General features: G+C 35.3%; 1 protein-coding gene across 14 annotated transcripts in view; it reads left to right on the top strand.

Moving 5' to 3' along the window:
* Window positions 1–13,998, top strand: part of LOC144966304 (ras-specific guanine nucleotide-releasing factor 2-like) — a 376,265-nt gene that overhangs the window by 324,303 nt on the left and 37,964 nt on the right. The gene's annotated exons all lie outside the window — the stretch shown is intronic.

The raw sequence follows: 13,998 nt of genomic DNA, 5'->3' as shown, positions 1-13,998 counted from the left end.
TAAGACAAATTGATATACTAAGACAAGTTGCTCCAACCGTGGAAAAATACAAAGATGCCGTAGAACAAAAACTGGAATATTTGACAGCAACAGAAGATATTGACAAGCACTGGAATGATATATCCAAATGAGAAACAGAAAATCGTGTACCTCTGCTTCGTGGATTTTTCAAAAGCCCTCTACTTGGTTAAACATAAAGAACTTTTTTGAAGTACTCACATCCATTGGAATAGAGCATTATGACCTTCGCCTTATGAAAAAGTGTCCTGAAACCAAACAACACGTGCAAGATGAGACCTCCGATTTTTTAATATTAAAAAATGAGTGACACAAGGACATGTTTTTTCGCCATATCTTCCGTGACATTGAAGAAGTACAAGGCATCTGTGTTGGAGGTGAGATTTTGAATTACTTAATGTGTGCAGACTATGCTGTTCATATGGCTTACACACCAGAAAACCTTCAATGACAAATTAGTGGCTGGTAGCGGAGCAAAGGGACTTTTGCTCAACGTCAAGAAAACTGGGTGCATGGTCGTTAACAAACAAACCAAGATCTGTCTTTTCCCCAGCAAAGGCGAAACCATCAAACAAATTTAAAAATATAATATCTCGATGCAACCATCACGTATGACGCTAGAATTTTTTTAGAAATAAAACAAAGAATATCGATCGCTAAAAACACCTTCCACAACATAAGACCAGTCATCTCTGCCACCAATTTTAAATTAAACACGAAACTTAAACACGCTTGAATCCTGGACTCTAGACATGGAATGCCAAAACCACATAGAAGCTTTCGAAATGCTAAACATCCAAGGTCAGATAGAATAACAAACGTTGAAGTTTAGCATAGAATAGGGAAACCCATACAGATTGCAACAACTACTAGAAAAAGGCAAATGGGCTTTCTTGGCCATGTGTGGCGACGAGGGCACATTGAAAACGTAACACTCAGTGGCTACAAAGAGGGAAAAGAGCTCGTGGTCGTCAGTTGAGGTTGACGTTTTTGGCCAGCTTTAGGCTATCAACGAGCAACATCCCTACAAACTCCGAGTACACGAGGGAGGCAGAGGACAGATTGTCGTGGAGGCGTGAAAGCGCAGGACCTGGATAATTAAGTAATGACGTGAAAGAGAATATATTATTATATTCATCACGAAGTAGAAAATCAGAAATATTCGATAATTTACAAGCAGCAACAATCTTAATCTAACACCCGCCAAGTTTAATCAAAATGCTCTTTGGGTTAAGAAACAATGACGGTCATACCGAAGTTGTTCAAAATCATGATTTGAAAACTTTCAAAATTTGCGTCTTGTTTTAGCAGTGCAGTGTTGTTATTGTGAAAAGTTGCCCGATCGATAAAAAAACCCCAACCTAATCACCTATTGGGATAAAGTCGGAAATACTTATTTCTTATAAGTATTTTATATAATTTTCATTATTCATATCCTATCATACCATATTCAAATTATTTCCAAATATAAACGGCGTCCTATGAACCCTGACTTGAACCCAATGAATACAGCATTTCGATGGTCGGCGGACCAAACCTCTAGAGTCCCGATTTTCACGATCGGCGGATCAAAACTCTGAAGTCTAAATACGAGCTTTGCGCACCATTGCAGAGATCAATCCGCTGAGAATTAAATAAAACATGGTGCTCAAATCCTCGTATGTAGACTTCAAATTTTGATCCTCCGACCATAGATTTGGTGATTGACGTTTATTAACGGTGGTACAACATTTTGAACAGAAGCAGCGTTATAAAAATCAATTCAGAATGCAGTGGATTGAATTACTACTATTAAATACACTAGAAAGTTTATTGTGTTATGGGGAAATGTTACAGAGCAGTCTTAACTCAAAATGAGGGATCGACATATAACATCAAAAGTTGAAATTACGACCAAATCTTTGATATGACATTTGTGCGGTGCGGTGATTGAAACAATCTTGATTAAAAGTGATGTATATAATTTCAATATATTGGTTTAATTGTGTTAAATTTAAAAAAAACTTCGATGAGATAAAGTCTGGCGGCTACAGAGTTCTATATATTTCCTGTTCCGCGAAATTTATTTCTGGTCCATTCTGGTCCATTCTGGTCCTTTTTGGACACACTCCACCATATTGTCAACAGACCAATCCTATTATGACAGAAACTGGGTATTATTTTGCTGACTGTTGAGTCATATTTATAGAGAGCTGCTGTCATTTCCTGGTTGATGCGGTCACTTGATCTGTTGCTATCGTAGAGGATAACCCACCTTTAATTACACGATCGATTGCTGTTGAATGTGGCAACGCCTCACTCTTGGCATTGATTTCAAAGTCTATTTATAGCCACAGAAATGTGTTGACAAAAGCGTATCGCTGTAAATAAACATTGACATTCATCTGATCTAAAGCCACTACGAGCACATCTACTTTCATCATCTTCATCATTATTTATTATCATCATTATCGTCGTCGTCGTCTTTATCACAATCAGCGTGGCTCAGTCGTAAGGTCTTTCCTTCGTATCCGAAAAGTACCGAGTTCGAAATCGCGCTGCAATGTCTGGCCTTGAGCAAATCGCCTCGCCCTAGCTCAGTTTGCGGCGCTACACTGCGGCTGATGCGTGGGTTATATCAGTCTTCCCTTCGAATAGACCCGAAGAAAATTTCCCGTATGAGATTATTAAAGCGAATTTCATTTTATGTAATCAATATCATCGTCAGCAGCATCACCATCATCATCATCATCATCATCATCATCATCATCATCATCATCATCATCATCATCATCATCATCATCATCATCACCATCATCATCATCATCATCACCATCATCACCATCATCACCATCATCACCATCATCATCATGATCATCATCACCATCATCATCATCATCATCATCATCATCATCATCATCATCATCATCACCATTATCAACGTCGACATCGTCATCGTTGTTAGCAAAAGCGGCAAAAACATCTTCAGCACTCTAGGAATAATCTTTACATATTTTTTTTCTTTCCTCAAAAATTATTTTTGTAATTGCTCTCCTCTACAATTCCTCAACAAGGCACATAAATTCAAACATGTCCTTTACTCATTTCTTTCCGAGGATTACTACCGCTCGTCGTTTTAGTTCTCCAATTCCCCTTCTCTTCTTAGTCACTCTATTCCCTATAATGCTCCTCCGTTTCTTCTTACTCCTTATGGCCTTACCCCTTCTCCTCCACATCTCTTCCTTTTGGCTACTACTACTACTACTACTACTACTACTACTACTACTACTACTACTACTACTACTACTACTACTACTACTACTACTACTACTACTACTACTACTACTACTACTACTACTACTACTACTACTACTACTACTACTACTATTACTACTACTACTACTACCATCACCACCACCACCACCACCACCACTACTACTACTACTACTACTACTACTACTACTACTACTACTACTACTACTACTACTACTATACTACTACTACTACTACTATACTACTACTACTACTACACTACTCTACTATACTTCTACTACTACTACTACTACTACTACTACTACTACTACTACTACTACTACTACTAACATACTACTACTTCTACTACCTACTACTACTACTACTACTACTACTACTACTTACTACTAATACTACTACTACTACTATACCTACTATTACTTCTACTACTTACTACTACTACCTACTACTACTACTACTACTACTACTACTACTACTACTACTACTACTACTACTACTACTACTACTATATACCATTACTATTACTATTACTGCTGACTATACTACTACACTACATACTACTATACTACTACTACTATACTACTATTATACTACTACTATCTACTACTACTACTACTATACTAACTACTACTTTCTCTACTACTACTACTACTTCTACAACTACTACTACTACTACTACTACTACTACTACTACTACTACTACTACTACTACTACTATACTACTACTACTATTATATTATTATTACTATTATTATTATTATTACTTACTAAATACTACTAACTGCTATTACTTCCACACTACTACTACCACTACTACTACTACTACTACTACTACTACACTACTACTACTACTACTACTTTACTACTACTATACTACTACTACTATTACTACTACTATTATACTATTACTTAGTATTATGCTTATACTACTACTACTACACTACTACTACTACTACTACTACTACTACTACTACTACTACTACTACTACTACCACTAGAATAACTACTACTACCTTACTTCTCTACTTCTACTACATACTTCTACTATATTACTACTACTTCCACTACTACTACTACTATTACTATACTACTACTTTATACTACTACTACTACTACATACTACTATACTACTACTACTACTACTATACTACTACTACTACTACTACTAATACTACATACTACTACTACTAACTACTACTACTAACTACTAACTACACTATACATACTACGCTACTACTACTACCACAAGAATAACTACTACTACCACTTTTACTTCTGCTACTTCTACTACTTCTACTTCTTCACTATTACTACTACTTCCACTACTACTACTACTACTACTACTACTACTACTACTACTACTACTACTATACTACTACTATACTACTACTACTACTACTAATACTAACTACTCTACTACTACTACTACTACTACTATACTACTAACTACTACTACTACTACTACACTACTACTACTATTACTTACTACTACTACTACTACTACTACTACTACTACACTTACTACTACTTACTACTACTACTACTATACTACTACTACTACACTACTACTAATACTACTACTACTACACTACTACTACTACTACTACTACTACTAACTACTTACTACTACTACTACTACACTACTCTACTTAACTACTACTACTACTACTACTACTACTACTATACTAACTACTACTACTTTTTACTACTACTACTACTACTACTACTACTACTAACTACTACTACTACACTACTACTACTACTTACTATTACATACTAAGATTACTCTTACTATACTACTACTATACTACTACTACATACTACTACTACTACTACTATACTACTACTACTACTACTACTACACTACTACTACTACTACTTCTATAACTACTAACTACTACTACTACTACTACTACTACTAACAACAATCTCCACTAATCCTACTAATACAACTATCCATAACTCAACCTATCTATAACAACATAACTCATCTATACTAATATACTTATACCTAATAATAACATATCATATACTCTACTAATACTAAATAATACCTTTTCTATTTATTTTCTATATATAATCAACTACTTACTATATACTACTCATACACTATCAATATCTACATATTACACTAAAATATACTTTCTTATTATATTATTACACATACTACTACAACTTCTATACTAACATAACTACACTATAACTATACTATCACACTATACCTACTCCTACTACTCAAAATACTATATAACTTTCATACATAACTACTATCTCTATCTATACTATCTACTCATACTACATACTACTACTACTACTACTACTACTACTATACTACTATTATTACTATACTATTATATATTATTATTACTATAAATACTACAACTGCTATATTACTTCCACCTACTTACTACCCTACACTACTACTTACTACTACTACTACTACTACTACTATCTACTACTACTACTACTACTACTACTATATTATACTACTATATTACTATTACGTACTAGTATACTGCTGCATACTACTACTACTACTACTACTACTACTAACTACTACTACTACTACTATTACACTACACACTACATAATACACTACTACACTACTTACTCACTTTTACTCTCTATTACTACTTCACTCTATATACTACTACTATCTACTACACTACTACTTATACTACTACTACACTACTACTACACTACACTACTACTACTACTACTACTACCACTAAATAACTACTACTACCACTTTTACTTCTCTACTCTACACTACATTCTTCTTCTACTATTACTACTACTTCCACTACTACTACTACTACTACTACTACTACTACTACTACTACTACTACTACTACTACTACTACTACTACTACCACTAGAATAACTACTACTACCACTTTTACTTCTGCTTCTTCTACTACTTCTACTTCTTCTACTATTACTACTACTTCCACTACTACTACTACTTACTACTATACTACTACTACTACTACTACTACTACTACTACTACTACTACTACTACTACTACTACTACTACTACTAATACTACTACTACTATTACTACTACTATTATTACTATTACTGTTAGTATTACTGCTGCTATACTACTACTACTACTACTACTACTACTACTACTACTACTACTACTACTACTACTACTACTACTACTACCACTAGAATAACTACTACTACCACTTTTACTTCGCTATTTCTACACTTCTACTATTCTTACTACTTTACTACTACTCACTATCACTACTACTACTCAACTACTACTACTACTATACTTACTACTACTACTATACTACTACTACTACTATACTACTACTACTACCACTAGAATAACTACTACTACCACTTTTACTTCTGCTACTTCTACTAATCTACTTCTACATTTACTTACTACTTCACTACTACTACTCTACACTACTACTACTACTACTACTACTACTACTACTACTACTACTACTACTACTACTACTACTACTACTACTACTACTACTACTACTACTACTACTACTACTACTACTACTACTACTACTACTACTACTACCACTAGAATAACTACTACTACCACTTTTACTTCTGCTACTTCTACTACTTCTACTTCTTCTACTATTACTACTACTTCCACTACTACTACTACTACTACTACTACTACTACTACTACTACTACTACTACTACTACTACAGCCACTACTACGAATAATACTACCAGAGGCAGTTCGTAACGATATCTTTCACTACCATTAAGCAGAGACTATACATCACCCAACTAGAAAAAGATATTTTTATTTAGTTCAAAACTGAATGTTGTCTTTTATGATTTCATCTATATGTTAATTGAAATTTTGATTAAATTAAAAAAAAATAAAATGTTTTTATAAAATCTCAAAATGATGCTGTTGCTACGCAGACAACTTGCAGTGCCGATGTCGTAATGCGTTCCTACATGTACCCGATGTGGGCAAGAACCCGAAACAGCAGAGCATCTAGTTGAACGATGTGTTGTGACGATGCTACAAGGCGGGTCCGCGACGGTGCACGAATGCGGACCGGACTTTGCTGATTAGGCTGATCCTCATAACATAGTAGGCTAGTGTGAAAACCATAAGAAGCTGTTGGAATTGATGGAAATTCGGTCCTGAATTCTTGATTTGTCTTGCTTTAGAAAATTGGAGAAAAGAATAAAGGGAGTAAATGTGACTCGTGTAAAATGGGACAACAAAAAGAAAACGTTTCGGCCTTTGGCCTTCCTCAGGTTACACATAGATGACGAAGAGAGAGAGAGGGAGAGATAGAGAGAGAGAGAGAGAGAGAGTGAGAGAGAGAGAAAGAGAGAGAGAGTAAATATATATATATATATATATATATATAATATATATATGAGTGTTGGTGGGTACTTGCAGGAAAAACACAGAAACGAGTCGTCTCGGCAACTCAATGTCTTGTGTCTAATTTATAGATAATTAATGTTTTAACGTCGCTTTTGACTTGCGCACAGAGACATATTTCTTTGCATTCAAAATGCGTCTCAAAATATTTGTTCTGGTCCTAGTTGAGCCCGTCCAAAGCCTGAAATCTAAGTAGGATTTTGCATTTTAACGTCGAATGTCTGTTCACAATAAATCTCTTTTTTTTACTCTCCCAAGCCCCAAATACGTATCTACATGGTAAAAGAGTGAGGGTAGTTATAGTCGTGCCCCCCCCCCCCCCCCCCCCCACTCCCTCCCTCGATTCCCAGGAATTATATAGAGCAAAGAATGAAATTTTGTAGTGTGGCATAATACGGAATGACCGAAGTTAAATATTTACAAACTCGCGAGCACACACACACACATACACACATACACACACACGCGCGCGCGCGCGCATGCACACATACTAACCTTTAACACTTGAACAAGGTGTAAAACATGTAAGGATTATTTAGGGTAGCTATTGCTCTTTCCGATTTTGTTTTTTTTTTAAAGTTTGTCGCTCCGAATCCCGAAGGAAAATGCTTTTTTGGTTTGTTCAATTGTCCTTTCAAAAGTCTCTTTTTAATCATTTAACTGCCGTATTTAAACATTTGGCATGAAAACTCGTCCTTTAACTATCGATCTTAAAAACACAAAATAAAAAGATATCTCTCTTTGATGACTGAAATCAACGTTGAAAGTTTGCCCAAAAAATCTATCTATATTTTTCTTACGAAACTAGAATATTTTTATCTATTTTTTCCGAGGTCAATCAAAAGTAAAAATTATGTTAACATGTCATAACAATGACTAGTATTGGCGAATGGGTTGATTGACTAGAGGTTCATTAGCCCCGTGGAATATACTTACTACAACTTTGGTGATCAATTTATACAGTAACGGAACATAAGTTGTACTTCCTTTGAAACATCTACAGGCGAGAGCGCTTTCCGGCTTCTGCAGGTACCGAATGGTCTAGTACTGTTCAGTGTAGGTGAGAATCCTTGGTTGAACCTGGTACCCTTTCGCTCGTGTGTCCCTTTGTGTTGTGACTTTATGTTTAGAACAACGCCCCGAGGTTACCCAAATCTTCTCTGCATGTTAGTCTGTATAAGTTTGTCCTTGACCTTTTACAGAAAGCAGAATAATTTGTCATTACAAATGTCAATCTTTTAAAAGATGTTCTAGTTTCACAATTACAATATTGAAAGGTAAATGTGATTTAATCTGTTTTAAGCTGGTTTTAATCTGGGCTTTTTTTCTTGTTGAATCGAAGACGCTAAAACGTAAATGTAATGTTAATGCAATCACTATTACGAATGCGTAATACATAAACACATCCATTCCAAGTTTTATATTTTTGATTACAGGCTAACCCCCATTACCCGTTTGAGGCCGTGTGCTTCAAATGAATAGACAATCTCATCTATGGAAGAATGATCATCTCTCTGTTATCATGATTATGTTGTTATTACAAACAATGTAACGTGTGGTCCGTTTGTGTGATAATCCTTTAAATGTGAAATTTAAAATAGAGTCCCATTACGAGAATTTATCTTCCGCTGTAATGTATGTAAAGTCTGTCTGTGGGCTAGTCTTTTCCTTTTGCTTTTGTCTTCATTTGTGAGGCTTTAAAACAGCATTTTAGTAGCTTTATTCACAATTAAGCGTTGCATTTGTTAATAGAAGTGGTGCCAGTGGTTTAGTGGTACAGTCATGCATTCAGAACTCAAAGCAATGTTTAGCATGGCCAATGACCGGTTGCTGATAATGGTTGTAGAACTCTGACTCAGATTTGTTTCCTTCGGTAAGGGTTTTACATATTATATTATTATACTTGATATTGGTGTGAATCAGTACAGTGCTTTACATATTTGGACATTATATAGTACATAAAGGGCGCCTAACAGACAGTACCGTATGGAATAGAAATTCTGTTCCATATGGCTTGTTTGGGAAAAATGAAAGCATTGTTTAGCGCGCATTGACCACGGTCTCTTCTTGGAAATGGACTATAAATTGCTTTATTATTTTTATTGTCTACATGTAATTGAAGTAATACTTCCCTTTAAGTTAAATATCAGATGCATGTTCCTCAAATCTGTATGTTGCTTTATTGGTATGATTGCTTTACTTGATCTTGTCTTTAATTGTAAAGTGGAACCCGGATGAGAAGTAATTTGATACAACGCCAAGGTGAAAGCAACAATTCAGCATTCTTCGAACGTTTTCTCATGTTCTTCTGCTTTTGAACGATGAAATAATTCCTTTAAACATTTCATCAATCTTGAAATAAAAGTCATTCATTTATTAATCGTGAAAAGACGAAGGCTTCCAACGAAAGCTTATTACAATTTAGGAACGTTTCAGGCTAGAACCCTTCATCGGCAACAAGCCAAATTCCCAAATGATCTAATTAAGGATTTCTGTTTCTCAATTTGTAAAATGCCCAAATCATACACAAACTATTACGACACTGAATTCCTTTACGGTAGTGGCCATTCTGATTTAAATCAAATCTCACCATCCTTTTCATACCGTGGAAAAAATAAACCCCAATTGTATGAGACATTTACCGCTCAGTAACATGATTTCTCTCTGGAGGAAGAGAGAATCAACTAAAATCTTTAAGTTTGTCCCCCCCCTAGTTGTTAGGCCGAATTGATAACATTTTGAAATAATGCCATTAAGCTTTCTTATTCATTCTTTCTATTATTTTTATTTTCTGTTCCGCACTGGAATGGTGTCAGCTTAAATATAATTGAACATATTGAAAAAAAAAAACACCCAAAAACGACAACCCATTGTTTGGTTCTAAATATGTTTTTTTTTTCTCTAATAATTTTGATTTTAAAAGATTGATTGTGTGTTTGTGTGTGTGTGTGTGTGTGTGTGTGTGTTTGTGTGTGTGTGAGAGTAGGGGAAAGTGTGCAAGATATCATAAGGGAGAGGTTTGTAAGGGAGAAGAGAGAGAGAGAGAGAGAGAGAGAGAGAGAGAGAGAGAGAGAGAGAGAGAGAGAGAGAGAGAGGAGAGAGAGAGAGAGGGAGAATGAGAGAGAGAGAGAGAGAGAGAGAGAGAGAGAGAGAGAGAGAGAGAGAGAGAGAGAGAGATATATTAGAAGAGATGGCGAAAGAAACGGAGGGACATGGTAAAAGGAACACATGGGCAGACAGAGACACAAACAAAATCGATTGGCGATAGATAAAAATATAATAAAATGAGTAGCTATATAGACAGGCAAACAGAGAGATAAACAAACACACGGATGGATGGATAGATAAATAGATAGATATGATAAAAAGATGGATAGACAAATAAGTAAGGAGAAAATTAATTTAGTAGTAGATAGGTAGTTGTCGGGACTTTTTACTGTAGGCATCCAATGCTTGATGAATGTCATGTATCATGCTATAAAGAGGAGGCCGCTTTCAAAAGCTTCTAAGTATCATTTTCATCATTCAGAGAAGACTGCCATTTTGTGTCATGCATATATGAGTTAAAGAGGCATTTTAGATCAACATACTAAATGTTTTGTTAGATCACTTTCTCTCTGTCCAATAGATTGAAAGAAAGCGGTATCTATTTTCTATATAAAAGCGTCTTAGCAAGTTTTGAAAGTCACATATTAATTGGACCCCTTCACTTATATCGAGGGTTATGTTGTGAACCAGAGCCAGACCTTGACATTGGGTTTAAAGTTTAAATTTCGAATATCATAAAAATATTTTTGATTGAGTTCAATAAAGGCCGTTTCTTACGCAATAACTCAGCACTTCTAATGGGAATCATTGGTAATGCGTCTGTTTCATCCCAAAATGACGTCAGCTTGAATCAGAGTGATTTGGGTGGGAAGTGGTTTGAGGGGGGGGGGGGGGGGTCAGATAATGAAATAATGCGTTTGCAAAGAATTTTACATCTTTATTATTGATATCTGCCATGATGTTTTTGTGAACTCAGTGCGGTTTGGTTTCAGTTCCCTGCTTATGACAATTATGTTGGTTTGATACAAGTAAGACTCTTTTCCCTATAAATTTAGGTCATTTCTTTATTGTATCATAAAGTATAATTTAAGTTATTGTGTTTATCGGTTGTGTACTTGTGCATTTATATGTCCTAGAAATTTGCATTAAGTGATGTGATCCCTTTAATTTACTTACCCGTGCGTGTCGTAACTGTAGCAGTTTGCTCATGTCCTTGCAAAATAATGAATTCAACAATAAGAAAATAATAACAATAACACAAGAAATATTGCTATAATAAATAATCTTTGCTCACCATAAACCTCGTTCAAGACGTAATTTTTTGTGACATTTGAAATATAATTCTGGATTATATTAAGATTTCAAATGTCAACACTACCTATCTGGTGTAACTTTTTAGAGAAACAAAAAGACGAAGTTCTCCATAGTCACCGAAGTCTCCCAACCTTTCGCAATCGAGCACATATTTTGGAACTGGGTTGGAGACAGGAAAGCAGACATTATTTATATATAGTGCGACTATGTGGTCTTTACTAACATTCTCTCACCGTACTCATGTGTAAATGGATACCTGGCCATTAACAGCGTTGTGTCTGTCCGGAAAAAAATGTAATATCGCCTGACGAGCGTCATGTCCTAAATGTTGAGTGGTGCTGTTGGTCAGGGACCCCTTGTAAAGCACTTTGAGCACGTTTAGTGGATATTCCGGTATATAAAAGCTCATTGAAAAATTATATATATATATATATATATATATATATATATATATATATATATATATATATATATATAAACCAAACTGTGATGTTGGTAAAAGAATGGAAGGACATTTCTCAAGAGATAATTCAACTTTGCATCTGTTCCAGGAATACAAAAATGAACACAATTTGTTATAGAGGCCACGGATGGGCGTACTCATTAATGAATCGTATAATAATTTGTGTAGAATAGGAATTTTTAAAGACTTTATTTTCAAACCAATGTAATAAACTATCACTTTAGGTAATGCATTATCACATCTTCCTTTTACGAAATAGTTGCCCAGTTTTCATTTCTGTTTAATAGTTATAAAGTTTAAATGTAATGTTTATTTTGTTTGCTTAATATAAATGGAATCATCTTAAAACCATGGACTTTTATAAAGCATCATTTATCTGAACCCACTAAACAATTATTGATGATACCGAGACTACTCTACAATTACGTAACCTTACAAGTTTGCAAATTCACCAAACCCCCACTTGATGTAGAGTGGGCTCATCTGCCAGATACTTTTAAATATATCTTAATCTGTTGGCGGCCAGAGTGTTCTTTGTGATTTTGATGTCCGTTGAAGATCATTCCACCGCTCTTATTGGTAGGGTTTGGCCAGTCAGCATATTATCTTCTCTGGTGGTATATTAATCTATCCTGAGAGAGGAAGAATTAAAGCCCTTGATTTTAATCGTACTAGTCATAGGATCCAGTCCACTAAAGATTTGAGCTTTATTAAAAAAAATAAAGCGCTATGTCCACTAAATGTGTTGAAAGCGCTTTACAAAAGACCCTAAGCCAATATCAACACGAAATAAGTCAATACAGTCTTTTCCGCGACAAAGGCAATGCTGTTATAGCCAGGTAATCATTTTACTCCTGGGTGCGAGTAAAAAACATTTTCCTCGGATCGAACCAAAGAACTATCAGAGCAATGGCGAGTGTCATATGACAAGACCACAACGCCTAACCATGCAATCCATATAAATTGCACATCTCTCTCTCTCTCTCTCTCTCTCTCTCTCTCTCTCTCTCTCTATCTATCTATCTATCTCTCTCTCTCTCTTGACTGCTCTGTTAACCCAAATATATTCCATCCTCATCATTTCCTCGAGACTGCATTTATCACTTAACTGCCGTACTCTTGGAAAACGCGTATAATTTAGCATCATTTGGCACACCAATTTTCCTAGATTTGTATTAATATGGAATGAGATTAGCGCGAGAGACGCATGCGCACAACCAACATGACGTTCTCTTTCTAATAACTTTTCCGTCGGTGACGTCACAGACTATGGGTGACGTCCAATCAAGGGACGCTACTCTTCCGCTAATCTCATTCCCTATTTGAAGTTAAAACATGTTATAATGATAGACCGGATTAGAAATTTCAGGGGAAATAATCCTCAATATCTCAAAATGGGAAAAACAGAGTTAAGGAGGTTTTAGAAAACCACTCTTCATTTGAAGGACGAGTTTTCTGGGCAAAATTTTTAATAATACGAGTTATTCCAGGGTACGGTAGTCAACTGG

This window comes from Berghia stephanieae, chromosome 2, assembly GCF_034508935.2.
Source record: "Berghia stephanieae isolate SIO BIC M18660-M18661 chromosome 2, UCSD_Bste_1.3, whole genome shotgun sequence".
NCBI lineage: Eukaryota > Metazoa > Mollusca > Gastropoda > Nudibranchia > Aeolidiidae > Berghia > Berghia stephanieae.
This window is presented reverse-complemented; position numbering and strand designations above follow the sequence as displayed.